General features: G+C 42.2%; 1 non-coding gene across 1 annotated transcript; it reads right to left on the minus strand.

The window, feature by feature from the left end:
* Nucleotides 1-2,851: 2,851 nt before the first annotated feature.
* TRNAG-CCC (transfer RNA glycine (anticodon CCC)) lies at nucleotides 2,852-2,924 on the minus strand. The gene has a single exon. It is a non-coding gene; the product is annotated as a tRNA-Gly (tRNA).
* Between the last annotated feature and the right edge of the window lie 5,411 nt (nucleotides 2,925-8,335).

Genomic DNA, 8,335 nt, shown 5'->3' on the forward strand with positions numbered 1-8,335 from the left:
CGAACCCGTGTCCCCTGCATCGGCAGGCGGACCCTCAACCACTGCGCCACCAGGGAAGCCCAGAAATAAAATTTTGAACATGGATTTAAAAAATTTTAAACTTTATAAACTCTATGAAATATCTTATTCAGAAAACCAAAAGACAAGCTACAAACTGAAAGAAAAATATTTTCAAAATACATAACTGATAAAAGATATGTACTCAAATTACACCAAGAACTCTAGAACAAACCCCATTAAAAATGGGTAAAGACTGGAACAGACACCTGGCCAAAGAAGATATACAGATAGTAAATAACATCATATACCATGAGGGAATTGCAAATTAAAACAATGAGATAGCACTGCACACCTATTAGAACTAATAAACTCAAAAAAAAGAAAAACTACTACTGATTGATGGAGGATGAGGAAAAACAAGAGCTCTCCTTCACTGCTGGTGAAATGCATAATACAGCTACTTTAAAAGACATTTTAGAAGTTTTTTCCAAAGCTCAATAAGGCTCACCTGAGGATCCAACATTGTGCGTCCAGTATTTAGACAACTGCTTTTAAGAACTATGTCCAAATGCAAACAAGGATGTAATTAAGCACAGCAACTCTATTCATAATGGCTATAAACTTAAAGAAACCAGAATGTCCTTCAGTAGAAGAATGCATAAGCAAATTAGGGTACATTCATTTCAAGGGGAGCAGAATATGCCACCCCAAAATATGCCTGTTGGCATAAGGATTACTTTGAGCTGATTTCTTTTTTTTAAAAAAGAAGACACATAATAATCTCTGAAAATCAAGTCAAGATTGCCCTTTTGTGAAGGAAGTTGACATTTATAAGGGAAGTCTCCATTTGAAAGGTCTCTCTCTCTCTCCATACCAAGAATGGAAGGATGAATAAATCTCAAGAAACTCTTATCAATGGAGAAGGTAAGACTTAAATCTGCACAACAACCATACCCTTCCTTCCTTTTTTTGTCTTCAGATGAAGATGGTATTTAAGGTGATGGCTTGGGCCATTTCAGGGCGTTACTCAGTTTTCCTGAATAATAGGAGGTACACACGTTATTAAACTTCTGAATGTTTTTCTCCAGTTCATCTGCCTTTCATTTTCATTACTACATGGGGGATCTCAATGAAGAACAAAGAAAGGTAGAGGGAAAATTATTTTCCCTCCCATATACATGCAGTGGAATAGCATTCAGAAATATAAAGGAATGAACCATCAACCCATGCAAAAAACATGAGTCTTACATATATTGCTAAGTGAAAAAATCCAGTCTGAAGTGCTATACACTCTATGACCCCATTTATGACATTCTGCAACAAGTAAAACAGAGAGATGGTAAATGGGTTATGGGTGGGAGACAAATATTCCATATGATACTTTAGTGATGAATACCTGCCACTATGCATTTGTCTAAACCCATAAATTTTTACAGCCCAACAAATAAATCATAATATATTTAATTTTAGTTATTTAGGATATGGGAGTGCCACAGGATGCATTACAGAATTTAACAAAAACTGATTTAGACATGTATTAAAAAATAACCTCACTGTTGGTGGTGGGACAAAAAGTGCTGACCTCGGTAACTTTGGAAATAAATGGAATCTGTAGACTAAAGGTAACAGTGGACTCTACCTAAACAATGGACTCTATTTTATGTTTTTGTTTCTTTTTAAAAAAATTTTATTTATTTTTGGCTGTGTTGGGTCTTCGTTGCTGTGCGCGGGCTTTCTCTAGTTGCGGCGAGCAAGGGCTACTCTTTGTTGCAGTGCACGGGCTTCTCATTGCAGTGGCTTCTCTTGTTGCAGAGCATGGCCTCTAGGTGCACGGGCTTCCGTAGTTGCAGCACGCGGGCTCAGTAGTTGTGGCTTGCAGGCTCTAGAGAGCAGGGTCAGTAATTGTGGCACACGGGCTTAGTTGCTCCGCGGCATGTGGGATCTTCCCCGACCAGGGATCGAACATGTGTCTCCTGCATTGGCAGGCAGATTCTTAACCACTGCACTACTAGGGAAGTCCCTGGACTCTATTTTATAAAGTTCTTTCCCTGGGGGTAGGAGCTTAGAATGCTGAAACCACTGTATTTGTAATCTGGAATGGAGCAAGCGATGAATTAAAAAAATGACAGATGGTGGAAGCCAGGTTTCTCACCATTGGAGTAGGAAGTTACAGGTAAGCAAAGGGAGAAGGTTACAATATCCATGTAATAATGGATCAGGTTGGTGGCATTTATGTAAACTCATCTTTAGCTTAACATGGATACAAACAGTTCCACATAGAAATGTTTATAGCACTTCCCTGGTGGCACAGTGGTTAAGAATCTGCCTGCCAATGCAGGGGACACAGGTTCGAGCCCTGGTCCAGGAAGATCACACATGCTGTGGAGCAGCTAAGCCCATGCGCCACAACTACTGAGCCTGTGCTCTGGAGCCCGTGAGCCACAACTACTGAGCCCGCGTGTTGCAACTACTGAAGCCCGCGTGCTCTAGAGCTTGTGCTCTGCAACAAGAGAAGCCACTGCAATGAGAAGCCTGTGCACCGCAATGAAGAGTAGCCACCACTCGCCGCAACTAGAGAAAGCCCGCGTGCAGCAATGAAGACCCAATGCAGCCAAAAATAAATTTTAAAAAAATGTTTATAATTAGGTGTATATGCATAAGTTGGAATACATATTTCAGTGCATTATCCGCTGGGTACATTTAGCTTCCAAATGTAAGTTGTTTTTTTTTTAATGGGAGATCTTTTTTTGTTGTTGTTAAATATTTACTTATTTATTTTGGCTGTGCCGGGTCTTAGTTGCAGCACATGGGGTTGAGGACTTCTTAGTTGTGGCATGCATGTGGGATCTAGTTCCCCGACCAGGGATCGAACCCGGGCCCCCTGCATTGGGAGTGCAGAGTCTTACCCACTGGACCACCAGGGACGTCCCCAAAGGTAAGTTTTTTAATACCATCCTCTAATAAAAGGAATCAGGGCTCTTTGAAGAAATGGCTGCTACTAGGACTGAGAGAGTAAATATATGAGCCAGGATAATCTTGAATTATCAGAAAGTAAAGAAGTACCAAGAAAAAAAAACCCCACAAGATGTTTTCATTTGACATAATTCCACAAGACAATGAAAAAAGCTCTCAATATCCAAAGCAAGAATGAATTAAGCACCCAAATACTGTACTGCTGAATTATAACCACAAGTATAAAATAACTATTCAGGTGCCCACACTAGTAAAATAAATGATTACAAACATTTTTATGAATTGGGTTGAATAGAAATGTCCTATGCAGAAGAATTCCAAATAACTGATGTAGACACACAGCCATCCATTAAGGAGGTAACCCAACCCTCTTCTGAAGTGTGGGTTCTTCCTAAATAAGACATACAGTATGGACACGGGAAAAATAACTTCACAGGGAAAACTGACAAACATGACCTCAGCCATGTGACCAAAGTTACCATGAACGGTGATAAGTTGCCTTGACAGCCTGCTCCCTTGACATAAAATGATGAGAATGCACTTGACCTCTCTGACCTAACTTCCTCAAAACCCATAAACCCAGTCTAATCATGAGAAAAACACCAAGTAAATCCCAATGCGGAACAGTCTACAAAATACCTGACTAGTCCTCCTCAACCCTGTCGAGCTCATAGAAACAAGGATAGTCTGAGAAACTGTCAAAACCCAGGAGAGCCTGAACAGACACGATGTATGTCATGTGGTGACCTGGATGGGATCTGGAACAGAAAAAGGTAGAACAAAGGGAACCAGAATAAAATATGGACTTCAGTTAATAAAAAGGTATTAATATGTGTTCATTAATTGTGACAGGTCTGTAGGAAGCTAAAAGGGAGGGAAAATTAAGTCAAATAAGAAAAAAACCTATTGTATCAAACTGGAAATGTAGAGGAAATGGGTGATTTTGTAATAAAAACACATTAACAAAATGATTCTAAAATTAGGAAAATACAAACATACCAATTAGCCACCCAGGGACCTCTTTCCCCTGCTGGTTCTCCTCTCATTATGCTGGGGTTTCCCTCTCCTGGACAGGGAAGGAACAGGAGCAGAGATGTCCAGCAGCTCCCCTACGATCTGACCCCACCCAGTGTCTTCACCTCCACCCACCATGACGCCCTGAATGAGAACACCCTGCGAGAGGGAGTCTCAGGGATTACTGATTCTGATGTGTAAGCTAGGACGTTTTTGATTCCAAGGGACTGGACACACTGATGTAAAAATAAATTAATAAATTTCTTAATGATAGAAATATGTATTTCTACTTGCAAGAGGCAGTTATGGCAGTGGTTTTGGGCCTGGTGGGACAGGGGCTCACACTCTCATAGTGTGACCTGGTCCCTTTGTCCTACTAAGTGAATTTGTGGTGGCCCCCATCCACAGGTAGTCTCTATCTCTGCATCAGGGGCCTCCAGCAACTCCAGGCTGACACCCACTCATGTCCATTCTACTGGGAAGGGTCTCTCCTTCTTTAGGTTCCATGAAAAGTCACAGCTTTAAAGACCTTTGCTCAGCTTGGGTCACATTCTCATCCTTGAAGAAGAGGATGGAACATGGGACTGGCTAGACATGGATCATATGCCCATTTTTGAGGTGAGTGGAACATGGGATCAACCCTCTGCAAAAGTGTGGACTGGAAGCAGGTGGGATGTAATTCCCAAAAGCTGAGATGCTGAGAACAGATGCTGGGTTGGGGGAAGCAGCAGATTCCACATCACTGACAGCCCACTGCACAGCACAGAATCTGAAGTTCAAGGAGGGAAACGGTTCACTTAGGGTCAGGGGCTGTGGCCACCCTTCCAGTGCTCTTGCTGTCCTCCCAGGATGGCAAGAAGCTCTCTCACTTGCTGAAAAAGCAACTCTGTTGTTAGTGGGAAACTCAGGGCTCCTGCTTTGGGCATCGGGTCCACACATCTCAGAGATTGGTCAAGAACAGCCTGTGTGTCCTCGGAAGGCACAGAGATCTCATTCCTGTCCCTGGGAGGTGGGAGCCCAGGCATCATGCCCCATGTTCACATTAATCACCCACCCATGAAGAACAAATGTGCTCATTTTCCAGTCTCTTCTCTCTACAAAAAGTAGAGAAATTATTACTCAGTGAAAACAGTGGGAGTCTCAAGGATTATTTTATACCACGATAACACAGTTGGTGGCTTTCCAGAGACCACAGGGTATGGGACAGGGATGCACATATCTCCCCAACAATATGGCCTCAATGTGAAACTGTCTGAGTCCCAGATGCTTCAATACCTTTTTTTTTAACACCTTTATTGGAGTATAATTGCTTTACAATGGTGTGTTTCTGCTGTATAACAAAGTGAATCAGCTATACATATACATTTATCCCCATATCTCCTCCCTCTTGCATCTCCTTCCAACCCTCCCTATCCCGCCCCTCTAGGTGGTGCTTCAATACCTTTAATTCTCAATGGATATGAATGTCAATCTTTGTTACAACCAGAAGGTTGAAGGATTGCAGGACCACGGTCTGTGTATGGTTGTCATGACCAGGGCCACACTCAGTGTTTGGAGGGTTATTACCTCTCTTGGCAGGCTAAGAGGCAATGAGGGAGGAGGCATTTTTTTCAACCACATGGATATTGGGAACTGAAACATCCCAAGGAACTCTCTAGGATACCCAGGTAGCTGTTCAATTACCCAGCAGCATAACTGGCTCAGTAATTGGCCACAGGGGCTTGAGGGGCAAAGGCTGACCTGAGCTGGAGGACCATGGATGCCTCCCTGGATGCTCAGAGGCCAAGGACTGTTCTGAGACTTGACTGTTTTTACACCCATGCAGATGGAACAGAGGATCCATCCAGTCCCAGGAGAGACCACCAGCCCTCAACAAGGTAGCACCGATGGGCCAGCAGCTTGATGCACCCAGTCCTGTATAAATCCACACATGTCTAGAGTACCTTGCATGTCAGGGCTGCATTGGACTGTGGCTGCTCAGACAGAATGGGGCCAGCATCCCTTCCAAGGTGGGAGGGTAGAGGGAAACCCTGCATGACCTCTGAGGCCCTAAGTACCCTTGACTGAGGTTGAGCTCAGTTTGAATCAGTTGAGTGAGAGCAGACATTACATTCATCTATCAGGGCCCAGGGTTGGAGGGGCAGAAAAACAATGGCCTAGCTCAACCTTGATCCTCACCCTGACACTGATCCTAATCCTAAACTCGGACCCTGACCCTAAACCCTGACCTAACCTTAACCCTAGCCTATACCCTAAACCTAACCCATACCCATACCTGTATACTACCTGTATCCCAATCCTAACCCATACCCTAACACAATGAGACCAAAACCATAAACCTTAACCAATAAAGAAAACTACAACCGTGACCAAAACCATAAACCATAAAATGTATTCATTAACCATACATATGTCATAACCATAAACCATAACCCAGCCCCAGCCCCCTCAAGTCTCAGCCCTAACACTAACCCTCCAAACCACTAACACCAAGCCAAATCTAATCACATCATACAAATACATCATAAAAAAGAAAACTACATCAGTATAACTTAGGAATGTAAGAATCCTCCACAAAATAAGAGCAACATGAAAGCAAAAGAATATTAAACGGATGATGCCATAAGCGTCTCTACACCAGAAATTTCAGCTTGTTCAACATATTAAAGCTAAGCAATGTATTTAAACCACAATAAAGGTGTGAAGTAAAAACACATGATCAGGGCTTCCCTGATGGCACAGTGGTTGAGAGCCTGCCTGCCGATGCAGGGGATGCGAGTTCATGCCCCGGTCTGGGAAGATCCCACATGCCGCGGAGCGGCTGGGTCCGTGAGCCATGGCTGCTGAGCCTGCGCGTCCGGAGCACAGGCAACGAGAGAGGCCACAACAGTGAGAGGCCCGCGTACCGCAAAAACAAAAAAACAAAAAACCCCCCACATGATCATATCAATTATTGCAGAAAAAGCTATAATCAAAATCCAGTGCTATTTCATGATACAAACACTCAAAAGTAGGAATAACAATCTAAATATCCATTGATAGAGGAATGGATAAAGAAGATGTGTACATATAAACAATGAGATATTACCCACCTGTAAAAGAGAACAAAATAATGCCATTTGCAGCCACATGGATGGACCAAAAGATTGCATACTGAGTGAAGTCAGTCAGACAGAGAAGGACAAACATTGTATGATATCACTTATATGTGGAATCCAAAAAAATGGTACAAATGAACTTATTTACAAAACAGAAATAGAGTCACAGATGTACTGGTATATAGAAAACAATCTTATGGTTACCAGGGGGGAAAGAGGGGGAAGGATAAATTGGGAGATTGGGATTGACATATACACACTACTATATATAAAACCGATAACTAATAAGGACCTGCTGTAGAGCACAGGGAACTCTACTCAATACTCAGTAATGACCTACACGTGAAAAGAATCTAAAAAAGTGAATATATGTATATGTATACTGATTCACTTTGCTGTACAGCAGAAAGTAACACAACATTGAAAATCAACTATACTCCAATAATTTTTTTTTTTAAAAAAGTAGTAATAAAAGGAAATTTGTTCAGTATGGAAAAGAGTAGTACACAAAGCCACAGAAAACATCATATTCAATGTTAAAGCCTGAAAGATTTACTCCTGAAATCAGGAACAAGGCCAGGAAGCTGCCCTTCACTGCTGTTACTCGATAGTGTACTGGAAGTTCTAACCAGAGTCTTGAGGTAAGAAATAAAAGGCATCCATGTGTGAATGGAAAAATTAAAGCTGTGTCTATTCACAGAACACAGATCACATCTTGTATATAAAACTTCCTATATCAACAAAAAATTATTTGAGCTATCAACGAATTCAGCAAAATTATAGGACAAATTATCAATTCATGAAAATCTATCTTATATGTGTACACTAGCAATAAATAATCTGAAAAACAATTTATGAAAACAATTCCATTTTAAATGTCAACGTTAATATTTAGGAATATACTTGATCAAGATATGACTTGTTTTTATGTATGTAAAGTTGTTTGTACGTTCGAAATTACTGGGAAGTAAGTTACTTTTTTTTTTTTTTTTTCTTGCGTTATGCGGGCCTCTCACTGTTGTGGCCTCTCCCATTTGCGGAGCACAGGCTCCGGACGCGCAGGCTCAGCGGCCATGGCTCACGGGCCCAGCCGCTCCGCGGCATGTGGGATCCTCCCGAAACGGGGCACGAACCTGCGTCTCCTGCATCGGCAGGCGGACTCTCAAGCACTGCGCCACCAGGGAAGCCCGGAAGTAAGTTACTTTTCAAAATGCCCTGTCATTACCATGCCAGAAAAGCAGAGAAAACAA

The sequence above is a fragment of the Lipotes vexillifer genome, unplaced genomic scaffold (assembly GCF_000442215.2).
Source record: "Lipotes vexillifer unplaced genomic scaffold, Lipotes_vexillifer_v1.1 scaffold299, whole genome shotgun sequence".
In the NCBI taxonomy this organism is placed as follows: Eukaryota; Metazoa; Chordata; class Mammalia; order Artiodactyla; family Lipotidae; genus Lipotes; species Lipotes vexillifer.